The sequence below is a fragment of the Heptranchias perlo genome, chromosome 6 (genome assembly GCF_035084215.1).
Source record: "Heptranchias perlo isolate sHepPer1 chromosome 6, sHepPer1.hap1, whole genome shotgun sequence".
Classification (NCBI taxonomy): domain Eukaryota; kingdom Metazoa; phylum Chordata; class Chondrichthyes; order Hexanchiformes; family Hexanchidae; genus Heptranchias; species Heptranchias perlo.
In genome coordinates this window covers 39,695,612-39,708,465 of record NC_090330.1, presented here as the reverse complement: position 1 = coordinate 39,708,465, position 12,854 = coordinate 39,695,612, and the positions used below count along the sequence as shown (strand labels likewise).

Genomic DNA, 12,854 nt, shown 5'->3' with positions numbered 1-12,854 from the left:
ATCATATTCATGGCATGTCTCTTAATGCGCTTTGCTGCATTTTGTTAGTGTGGCTTGATAGATGTTTCTTACATGCTCATTGAAAATATTCGTAGCTAGAGGACTAAACTGGTTCTCCCAGAAATATCTCCTGTTATATGAAAAACCTATAACCTGCTTACTCCATCTTTACTAATGGTGATATAATTAAGTCATTTGATATTGTTTCCTCATTGAAACTGGGTGCTGTTCAATCAATATATATATATATAAACGTTGATTACACAATCCTTGGGCTGTGATTACCTCCTGCAGCATAATTAAAATTAATGGGGTAGGTTTTCAATTTTGGGCGCAATCGGGAAATTGCGCCCAAAATGAGCTCAAAATTGCGCTGGTTAGGTTATAGTTCAAGTTTCCAATAAAATGTATTTGCATAATCACAAACATAAGATCTTCAATGAACCAGTGCAATTGGGCAGCGTAATAATTTTTTTTTCTTTCCATTAAAAAGTATTCCTTGATGTATTTAAGAATGGTGACCTAGTGCAGTTTTATTAATACAGCTGAAAATGTGTTTATTAACAAAAATAAGCATTTTTAATAAGTGTGTCCAGGCTTCCACCTGTGAGTAACCTGAATTAAAATCACTGAAAATGACTTTTAATAATAAACTATACTGAACCATTCACTAGTTTCACTGGTGTCCACTAGTCAGAAAAAGCAGCAAGCCTGAGGATTGGGAGCAGTTCAGAATTCAGCAATGGAGGACAAAGAGATTGATTAAGAGGGGAAAAATAGAGAATGAGAGTAAACTAGCAGGGAACATAAAAACTGATTGAAATGTTAGAGAACCAAGGGTCAAGTGAGAGGGAGGAACTGAAGGAAACCACTATTCGTAAGAAAATAGTGCTAGGGAAATTAATGGGCCTAAAGGCTGACAAATGCCCAGGGCCTGATAATCTACATCCCAGAGTACTAAAGGAAGTGGCCCTGGAAATAGTGGATGCTTGGTGATCATCTTCCAAAATTCTATAGACTCTGGAACAGTTCCTACAGATTGGAGGGTGGCAAATGTAACCCCACTATTTTAAAAAAGGAGGGAGATAAAAAAAAACAGGGAATTACGGACCAGTTAGCCTAACATCAGTAGTGGGGAAAATGCTAGAGTCTATTATAAAGGATGTGATAACAGAACACTTGGAGGGCATTAACGGGATTGGACAAAGTCAGCATGGGTTTATGAAAGGGAAGTCATGCTTAACAAATCTACTGGAGTTTTTTTGAGGATGTAATTAGTAGAATAGATAGGGGAGAACCAGTGGATGTGGTGTATTTGGATTTTCAGAAGGCTTTTGATAAGGTCCCACACAAGAGGTTAGTGTGCAAAATTAAAGCACCTGGGATTGGGGGGAATATACTAGCATGAATTGAGAATTGTTGATAGACAGGAAACAGAGAGTATGAATAAACGGGTCTTTTTCCGGGTGGCAGGCAGTCACGAGTGGGGTACCGCAGGGATCAGTGCTTGGGCCCCAGCTATTCACAATATATATCAATGATTTGGATGAGGGGACTAAATGTAACATTTCCAAGTTTGCAGATGACACAAAACTGGGGTGGAATGTGAGCTGTGAGGAGGATGCAAAGAGGCTCCAATGTGATTTAAACAAGTTGGGTGAGTGGGATGCATGGCAGATGCAGTATAACGTGGATAAATGTGAGGTTATCCACTTTGGTTGTAAAAACAGAAAGGCAGATTATTATCTGAATGGTGATAGGTGCTTTTTAGTCCACAAAAAGCAAGACAAATCCAATCCGGCCAATTACCTCCCTATCAGTCTACTCTCATTCATCAGCAAAGTGATTGAAGGTGTCGTCGACAGTGCTATCAAACGGCACTTACTCGCCAATAACCTGCTCACCGATGCTCAGTTTGGGTTCCGCCAGGACCACTCAGCTCCAGACCTCATTACAGCCTTGGTCCAAACATGGACAAAAGAGCTGAATTCCAGAGGTGTTGAGAGAGTGACTGCCCTTGACATCAAGGCAGCATTTGACCGAGTGTGGCACCAAGGAGCCCAAGTCAAATTGAAGTCCATGGGAATCAGGGGGAAAACTCTCCAGTGGCTGGAGTCATACCTAGCACAAAGGAAGATGGTAGTGGTTATTGGTGGCCAATCATCTCAGCCCCAGGACAATGCTGCAGGAGTTCCTCAAGGCAGTGTCCTAGGCCCAACCATCTTCAGGTGCTTCATCAATGAACTTCCCTCCATCATAAGGTCAGAAATGGGGATGTTCGCTGATGATTGCACAGTGTTCAGTTCCATTCACAACCCCTCAGATAATGAAGCAGTCCGAGCCCGCATGCAGCAAGACCTGGACAACATCCAGGCTTGGGCTGATAAGTGGCAAGTAACATTCGCGCCAGACAATTGCCAGGCAATGACTATCTCCAACAAGAGAGAGTCTAACCACCTCCCTTTGACATTGAACGGCATTACCATCGCCAAATCCCCCACCATCAACATCCTGGGGGTCACCATTGACCAGAAACTTAACTGGACCAGCCATATATATACTGTGGCTACAAGAGCAGGTCAGAGGCTGGGTATTCTGCGGCGAGTGACTCACCTCCTGATTCCCCAAAGCCTTTCCACCATCTACAAGGCACAAGTCAGGAGTGTGATGGAATACTCTCCACTTGCCTGGATGAGTGCAGCTCCAACAACACTCAAGAAGCTCGACACCATCCAGGACAAGGCAGCCCGCTTGATTGGCATCCCATCCACCACCGGCGCACTGTGGCTGCAGTGTGTACCATCCACAGGATGCACTGCAGCAGTTCGCCAAGGTTTCTTCGGCTGCACCTCCCAAACCCACGACCTCTACCACCTAGAAGGACAAGAGCAGCAGGCACATGGGAACAACACCACCTGCACGTTCCCCTCCAAGTCACACACCATCGCGACTTGGAAATTATCGCCGTTCTTTCATCGTCGCTGGGTCAAAATCCTGGAACTCCCTTCCTAACAGCACTGTGAGAGAACCTTCACCACACGGACTGCAGCGGTTCAAGAAGGCGGCTCACCACCACCTTCTCAAGGGCAATTAGGGATGGGCAATAAATGCTGGCCTCGCCAGCGACGCCCACATCCCATGAACGAATAAAAAAAATAGATTGGGAAAAGGGGAGGTGCAATGAGACCTAGGTGTCCTTGTACACCAGTCGCTGAAAGCGAGCATTCAGGTGCAGCAAGCAGTTCGGAAGGCGAATGGTATGTTGGCCTTCATTGCAAGAGGATTTGAGTACAGGGGCAGGGATGTTTTACCGCACTTATACAGGGCCTTGGTGAAACCACATCTGGAGTATTGTGTGCAGTTTTGGTCTCCTTATCTGAGGAAGGATGATCTTGCCATGGAGGGAGCACAACGAAGGTTTAGCAGACTGATTCCTGGGAAGGCAGGCCTGACATATGAGGAGAGATTGGATCGACTAGGCCTGTATTCACTAGAGTTTAGAAGAATGAGAGGTGTTCTCATCGAAACATATAAAATTCTAACAGGACTAGACAGACTAGATGCAGGGAGGATGTTCCCAATGGCTGGGGAGTCCAGAACCAGGGGTCACAATCTCAGGATACGGGGTATGCCATTTAGAACCGAGATGAGGAGAAATTTCTTCACTCAGAGGGTGGTGAACCTGTGGAATTCTCTACCACAGAAGGCAGTGGAGGCCAAGTCATTAGATATATTCAAAAAGGAGATAGATATATTTCTTAATGCTCAAGGGATCAAGGGATATGGGGAAAAAGCAGGAACAGGGTTTTGAGTTAGACAATCAGCCATGATCATTTTGACTGTCGAAGCAGGCCCGAAGGGCCGAATGGCCTACTCTTGCTCCTATTTTCGATGATTCTATGTTTCATCAGTGAGCAGGTTATTGGGAGTAAGTGCCGTTTGGTCGCACTGTTGACGACACACCTTCCATCACTTTGCTGATGATTGAGAGTAGACTGATGGGGCGGTAATTGGCTGGATTGGATTTGTCCTGCTTTTTGTGGACAGGACATACCTGTGGCAATTTTCCACATTGTCGGGTAGATGCCAGTGTAGTAGCTGTACTGGAACAGCTCGGCTAGAGGCGCAGCTAGTTCTGGAGCACAATTCTTCAGCGCTACAGCGGAAAGGAAAGTAACAATGCAGAGAGATTTAGGGAGAGAGTTCCGTACGGTAGGACCTTATGGCTGAAAGCACTGTCATCAAGTGGAGAATATTAGGAAGGATGAGTGCACAAGAGGCCAAAGTCAGAGGCCTGTGGGGTGCAGGCTGGAATATATAGCTGGATGAGGCTGCAGAAGTGAATGGGGCAAGACCATTAAGGGATCTGTAAATGAGGTCAAGGATTTTGAATTTGGTTTACTCAAGAGGCAAACAGGAGTTGTGTCACATGCTTGCCCCAGACCTGGACCTCCAACAGAGGGACTGCATTGGCAATGTTGGTGAAAATTGCTGTCGGCCTCAAATTTTAAGCCACATTGTCATTTCAGGCTGCCTCAGGAGACATTTATAGTTTCAGCCATTTGGCTTTGAACTACTGTATTAAACAAGTTTTCCCCAACTGGCCAGTTCATAAATTTCCAATTTTACAATGTGGCAGCATTTTCCCAAGTGCAAGGTGTCTTTGCCTACACCCACAGTGCCTTACATGCATCTTCCCAAAATGCCTCCAACTTCCTGAAGAGGAAAGGTTTTTACTTGATCAATATTTACCTGGCTAGTGATCACCAGCATGTTATAATACAACGCTATGATTTCTTCATATTGAGGCAGTCCACCATGCCACCACACTTTGCTGCTGAATGGCAGGAGTCTGGATGGCTATTTGCAATCGGGGCTGCCCTCTGCAGCAGTGGCTGGTGACCCCATGCAGTTCCTTCAAACTCCAAATGAGCACCAATATAACAAGGCTCTTGGTCCCACCAGAATTCTTACAGAACCAGTAATTAATATTCTGAAGACATGCTTCAGGTACTTCAATTGATCTGGGGGAGTCCTTCAGTATTGTCCAGTCCAGCCTGGCTGTCTCATATTTGGTGGTGTGCTGCATAGAATCATAGAATGATACAGCACAGAAGGAGGCTATTCAGCCCATCATGCTTGTGCCGGCTCTTTGATAGAGCTATCCAATTATTCCCACTCTTTTGCTCTTTCTCCATAGCACTGTAAATTTTTTCCCTTCAAGTATTTATCTAATTCCCTTTTGAAAGTTACTATTGAATCTGCTTCCACCACCATTTCAGGCAGTGCATTCCAGATCACAATAACTCGCTATGTAAATTTTTTTCCCTCATATCGCCTCTGGTTCTTTTGCCAATCACCTTAAATCTGTGTCCACTGGTTACTAATCCTTTTGCCACTGGAAACAGTTGGTCCTTATTTACTCTATCAAAATCGTTCATGATTTTGAACACCTCTATCAAATCTCCCCTTAACCTTCTCTGGTCTAAGGAGAACAACCCCATCTTCTCCAGTCTCTCCACATAACTGAAGCCCCTCATCCCTGGCACCATTTTAGTAAAACTCTTCTACCACCTCTCTAAGGCCTTGACATCCTTCTTAAAGTGTGGTGCCCAGAATTGAACACAATACTCCAGCTGAGGCCTAATCAGTGTTTTATAATGGTTCAGCATAACTTCCTTGCTTTTGTACTCTATGCGCTATTAATAAAGCTCAGGATCCCATGTGCTTTTTTAACAGCCTTCTCAACTTGTCCTGCCAGCTTCAAAGATATGTGTACATACACCCCCAGATCTCTCTGTTCCTGCACCCCCTTTTAAATTGTACCATCTAGTTTATATTACCTCTCCTCATTCTTCCTACCAAAATGTATCACTTCACACTTCTCTGCGTTAAATTTCATCTGCCATCTGTCTGTCCATTTCATCAATCTGTCCATGTCCTCCTCAAGTCTGTTACCATCCTCCTCATTGTTTACTACATTTCTACGTTTCATGTCATCTGCAACTTTGAAATTATGCCCTGTATACCTAAGTCCAGGTCATTAATATACATCAAAAAGAGCAGTGGTCCTAACATCGACCCCTGGGGGGGGGGCATCACTGTATACTTCCCTCCAGTCTGAAAAACAACTGTTCACCACTACTCTCTGCTTTCTGTCTCTTAGCCAATTTTGTATCCACGCTGCCACTGTCCTGTTAATCACATGGGCTTTCATTTTGCTAACAAGTCTATTATGCGGTCCTTTGTCAAACACCTTTTGAAAGACCATATACACAACATCAACTGCATATTCTCATCAACCCTCTCCGTTACTTCATCAAAAAACTCAATCAAGTTAGTCAAACACAGCTTGCCTTTAACAAATCCATGCTGACTTTCATTTATTAGCCCACACTTTTCCAAGTGCCAATTAATTTTGTGCCAGATTATTCTCTCTAAAAGTTTCCCCACCACTAACATTAGGCTGACTGGCCTGTAATTGCCGGGTTTATCCCACCCCCCTTTTTTGAACAGGGGTATAAGATTTGCAATCCTCCAGTCCTCTGGCACTACCCGCATATCTAAGGAGGATTGAAAGATTGCATTCTCCATAATTTTGCTGTGCAAAGAGAAACCCGGAGGAGAAAGAAGGAATACAAGCCCACCATAGTGATCAGGCATCCAAGGACCCACTGTAGAAAGGAGCTGTACAGGAGAACACAGCTGTGAGGAGGACACAAAGGGCTCGATTTTAGAATCCAAGTGAGGGTGCGTTGGTGGCGGGGGGCTCCGAAAATCGGGGAAATCCCGAGCGGATTTGGAACCCGGGTCCAACATGCAGACTTCCGGGTTCCCCACTGACGCATCTGGGTGCGTGCGCGCCTCCCAAATGCGGAAGTCCCAATGGCAATTAAAGTCGGCGGGATGACAGTTAAGACAGTTAGTTGGATAGTTGAAGTACTTGAAGTACTTAATTTTGTGGACATTGAGGCAGGGGTCCAATTTTCAAACATCCTCAGCATGTTTCCCATACTGTGGGAAACACTCCATGTTCTACCAGACGTGTTAGAGCCAGCAGCCAGTTGGACAAATGCTTGTTTGACAGATGGGGATAAAAGGTGAGTTATTGTAGCAGGGCACTCAATTCTTTCAGGCAAACTTTTGGCCTGGAGATCTTTGTGTTTTCACTGAAAATTCCATCTTTCCACTCACAATTCTACTGTTCACATTTACTTACCAACTTTTTGGACCCCCTCAAACTGACACCATCAGGATGAGGGCGCCATGGCTGCATTCACCACTACATCCGAGGACGAGCAACATCACCAGCCTTGCCAGGCATGACGTGCACTTCCGCCACTTGCAGCTCCACAAGCACCTGCACAAGATCACAGAGGGCAACGACAGAGAGAGCGACGTTGCAGGAAGCACTACCCTCGCCATAGGGTCTACAGACCAAGGCTCGGCTTCCTGGACCTCCCTGAGGAGCAGTGCATATGGAGGCTTAGAGTGAGTCGCCAGATGGTCACAGACACCTGCAGCCTCCTTCATGCCGAGCGCTACCGGCTGGGCCGAGCGGCATCTCGTTACCTATTGCTGTTAAAGTCACCACTGCCCTCAACTTCTTCACTTCCGGATCATTGCAGGGTGTCACCGGGGACATCGCCATGGTCTCTCAGTCGCCTACACACAAGTGCATAAGGCAGGTCACTGACGGCTTGTTTCGCAGAGCCTCGCAGTACGTCAGCTTTCCTATGGACCACCTGAGCCAGATGGAGAGAGCAGTGAGATTCCACTCTGTGGCTGGCTTCCCACGGGTACAGGGTGCAATCGATTGCACCCATATAGCAATACGAGCACCTCCACACGAGCCAGGACTATTCTTCAACAGAAAGGGGTATCACTCCATCAACGCTTAGCTTGTTTGTGACCACCGCAAAAGATTCCTTTACGTGTGCGCCAGATTCCCTGGCAGTTGCCACGATTCCTTCATTCTGAGGGAATCCAACATCCCGGCCCTCTTACACGCACCAAACACCCTTAAGAGCTGGCTCCTCAGGGACACGTGGCTCATGACACCTCTGAAGAGCCCCATCACTCAACCCGAGCAACAGCGTCGATATAACGACAGCCACATCGCCACCAGGTCTACAATTGAGCATGCTATATAGGGCTGCTCAAGATGCGATTTAGGTGCCTTGATCGTTCTGGGGGAGCTTCAATATGCAGACAGAGTGGGACACATTATAGTCGTGTGTTGTACCCTGCACAACAGGGCACAACAGAGAGGGGTGCTGCTTGAGGAGGCCCCACCCAAATCTGCCATCCACATTGAGGAGGAGGCGGAAGAGCAAGAACCCATGGGCAGAGCAGCAGCTCACCTGGCTGCTCATGAGGCCAGGGAGTCACTAATATGTGAACGGTTCTCGTAACATCAGAAGTGTGAAGAGACCAGTCCTCAGACCACCTGGAAAGAGCAGCGCCAACACCAGCATCCCCAACCCTTCCCTGCACAAAACAGTCCTGCAACTACACATTCACCCACTGTAAAGTGACCCACTGGGTGGCATCAAGTGTCGCCGTTCATGGTGAACCTTATCAAGGGCGCTATCACAAAAGCCAGTCAAGAATGGGCAAGACGTGGCACTAGTGGTGGGAATGCTAAAGTTTAATGTGAGTTTAACAAAAAACAAATATAAATGAAAAACATGACCATCTGTCAAACACCCTTGTGCATACCCTTTGTGCTCATAAAATCTTCGCCTTTCTCTACTACTTCTACATGGTTCATCCCCTGTGGTAGCAGCAGAGGTAGTGGTGGGTTGCTCATGTTCATGCCCTGACTGCTTAGATGCTTTCGCCTACACCCTCTGGGTTTTGCAGCCCATGCGGGCTTCTGCAAAGACTGCTCTGCCTGCACCTGTGCAGGGGCAGACTCAGCCACCTGGAGAGGAGGCAGCATTGCGGGTACTGGTTGAGAGGGGGAGAACGGATGAGACATGGAGTGCTTTGAGTGGCATCCTCACTTGCATGTCCCCTTTCGCCATCATCCCTCCCCTGGGCCAGGCCCACATCACTCCTATCACCCTGCTGGACAACAGTGTGGTGGACGTGTGTGATGCGTTGGAAGGCTACTTATAAACTATCTGTCAGCCTGTTTAAGGCGGCAGAAAGTTGTTCACCCTGAGTCCAAACAACCGTTGTTAGGGCCTGAATGGACTGATTTATGAGCCATGCTTGAAGCTCAATGGAGGCTATCTATCCTTCTTTCCATCGCAGACATTCCCGCACTTATGTGCAACACTATTTCAGACAGTTGTTCACGCCCCTGCGACACTGTCTCAGAGATTCCCTCCCGTACCTGTGCCACCATTCCACTCATGCAGGAGTTGGACTCCTACATCTTCTGCGCTATTGTGGAAAGTGCGCCTGGCACCTGTTCCAGTACCTCACAAATGTGCTGCTGTCACTCGATCAATCTCCTTTTAAAGGATGGCCTTTAAAGGGTTCAGCATCGGCGCCCAGCTGAGCAGAGCCTGGAGAGGAGTGTTCCCACCGACGTGGACTCTCCGCAGCTGCCTGTGCCACCTGTTTCTGCTCATGCTCACTTGTGTGCGGTGACCAGGTGCCAAGCCAACTGACTGACCACTAGGACCCACCAAGGTGTGAGTATCTGCACTGGTGGATGGCTCGTTAAGATGTGACAGTGCACCCTCAGAGGCCCGCAGGTCCTCTGAGGAATCCCCTCTGCCGTCACTGTGGTCGCTGAAGGGCCTGTAAGTGAACAGAAGGCAACATTAAGCATCGTCACAGATGTGTCACGTTGTGATGAGCATACTGAGGTGTTCAACATGCCGATCATTGTTAACATCAATTCATGTTGTGTGTGATGAATGTTAAAATTTAGTCCCCAGACATTTGTGGGGTGCCAGTCTCGCCGTCCCCGACAGACAGGCACTTGAGGGAGTGGCTGATCTCGAGGGCCTCCTGCTCCGTGCCTATGAGGACCACTACTAGTGTGGACCCCCTTCAGTCCTCGCCCTCTCACGTGCATTTTGCGCTCTCTTCTAGAAGGGAGAAAGAACAGACATGAGTGAGTGATGGTGAAGTGGCCGACCGATGAATGCATTGCTTTGGGTGAGGCTGACGTTGAAAGAGATGTATCAGAGGGTGGATATGAGACAGAGATATCACATTGGACGAGGATTGGGATGAGTGGTAGTGGTGGGGTCAGAAATTGGGAGGTGAGAAAGTGCAGGTATGTTGAGGATGAGCTTTAAATGGGTGGGAGGACTGATGTGATGGAGTAGTCTTGGCAGTGCAGAATGAGTTGGTGGTGGGGGGGTGGCGGTAATGCGGAACATGGAATGCAGGAAAATCAATAAGTGTACTCACTTTTTCTGACCTATTCAGGTCATTGAAGTGCTTCCTGCACTGGATCCAGGTGCAGGAAATGTTGCTGCTTCTGGTGACCTCCTCTGCCACCTCGAGAAAGGCCTTCTTGGTGGCAGAGGCATTGCACTCCCTCCCGTCAGTGGGGTAAAACGCTTCCCTCCTCCTTCTCACCCCTTCCAGTAGCTTCTGCAGTGAGGAATCACTGAACCTTGGAGCAGCCTTGCCTCTGTGCTGCTCCTTTGTGGTTTCTGAGTCTTTGCTCCAGCAAAAGCCTTTAAAGCAATGGCTCTTTAAATAGAGCTCCTCCAGCTGACAGCCCGTGATGCGAGTGCGCAGTCCGCCCACTGCGTAGCTTTCGGACGGCAAACCCGGAAGCCACGTTAAGTGGCACCAATTCAATTGCGATCGAGTGGGAAACGGAAATATTTTATTAGTCAGGTTAGCCACACGCCCATTCACCGCCCCCCACCCCCCCAAACTGCCATTCTGCCTCCATTCTAAAATCGGGGCCAAAGAGTCTGCAAAGGGATAGAGACAGGTTAAGTGAGTGGGCAAGAAGGTGGTAGATGAAGTTTAATTTGGGAAAATGTGAGGTTATTCACTTTGGTAGGAAGAATAGAAAAACAGAATATTTTTTAAATGGTGAGAAACTATTAAATGTTGGTGTTCAGGGAGACTTTGGTGTGCTTATACAAGAAACACAAGAAGTTAATATGCAGGTACAGCAGGCAATTAGGAAAGCAAATGGCATTTTGGCCTTTATTACAAGGGGGTTGGAGTACAAGAGTAAGGAAGTCTTACTACAACTGTACAGGGCTTTGGTGAGACCTCACCTATTGTACTGTGTACAGTTTTGGTCTCCTTATCTAAGGAAGGATATACTTGCCTTAGAGGCGGTGCAATGAAGGTTCACTAGATTAATTCCTGGGATGAGAGGATTGTCCTGTGAAGAGAGGTTGAGTAGAATGAGCCTATACTCTCTGGAGTTTAGAAGAATATGAGGGGGCTTGACAGGGTAGATGCTGAGAAATTGTTTCCCCTGGCTAGAGAGTCTAGAACTAGGGGGCATAATCACAGGATATGGGGTCGGCCATTCAAGACTGAGATGAGGAGGAATTTCTTCACGCAGAGGATTGTGAATCTTTGGAATTCTCTACCTCAGAGGGCTGTAGATGCTGAGTCATTGAATATATTCAAGGCTGAGATGGATAGATTTTTGGACTCTTGGGGAATCAAAGGATATGGGGATCAGGCAGGAAAGTGGATTTGAGGTCAATGATCAGCCATGATCTGATTGAATGGCTGAGCAGGCTCGAGGGGCCGTATGGCCTGCTCCTGCTCTTATTTCTTATGTTCTTATGCTTTTATGTTCTTAGAACCCTTTGCCAACTGCAAAACAATTGCAGGAACAGATAAAGGATACCTTTTCCTAAATTCTTCCCGTGGTCACTGCATAAACAGTCATACCACCCTGTTCCCTTTTTATAGAAACAACTAATGATTAAGACATTGCTTCTCAAACACAATTATGTCCACCAATTTTTTTTAATTCAGTATGTCGATGTCGTTGGCAAGGTCGGCATGTATTCTCCATCCTTAATTACCCTTCAGCAGGTGGTGCACCTTTTTCTGGTACGGCTGCAGTCCGTGTGGTGAAGCTGTTCCCACAATGCTGCTACATAGGGAGTTCCAGAATTTTGACCCCACAACGATGAAGGAACAGCGATATACGTCTAAGGCAGGAAGTTGTGTGACTTGGAGGGGAACTTGGAAGTGATGATGTTCCCATTCACCTGCTGTCCTTATCCTTCTAGGTGGTAGAGGTCGTAGGATATGGTGTGCTGCCGAAGAAGCCTTGACAAGTTGCTCCAGAGCAAACTGTAAATAAAGCACATTGCAGCCACGCTTGTGTTGGATGGTGTGGTTGTTTAGGCTAGTGGATGAGGTGCCGATCAAGTGATCTGCTTTTTTCTTGATGGGTGTTGCAGCTGCATCTATCCACTCAAGTGGGGAATATTCCATCACACTTCTGACTTGTACCTTGTAGGTGGTGGCGAGACTTTGGGGAAGCAGGAGGTGAGTCTTTTGCTGCAGAATACTCAGCCTGTGACCTGCTGTACTAACCACAGTTGAGCTTCTGGTCAATGGTAAACCCCAGTTTGTTGATGGTGGGGATCTCGGTGCTGGAAATGCCATTGAATGTTCAGGGATGATGGTTAGGCTCTCTCTTGTTGGAGATGGTCATTGCCTGGCATTTATGTGGAACGAATGTTACTTGCCACTTATCAGACCAAGCCTAGTTGTTGTCCAGGTCTCACTGCACGTGGGCATGGACTGCTTCATTATCTGAGGAATTGTGAATGGAGCCAAACACTGTGTAATCATCAGCGAACAGCCCCACTTCTGATCTTATGATGGAGGGAAGGTCATTGCAGAAGCAGCTGAAGATAGTTGGGCCAAGGACACTGTCCTGAGAA

General features: G+C 47.0%; 1 protein-coding gene across 3 annotated transcripts in view; it reads left to right on the top strand.

Moving 5' to 3' along the window:
- Nucleotides 1–12,854, top strand: part of dync2h1 (dynein cytoplasmic 2 heavy chain 1) — a 656,363-nt gene that overhangs the window by 460,980 nt on the left and 182,529 nt on the right. The window lies entirely within an intron of this gene.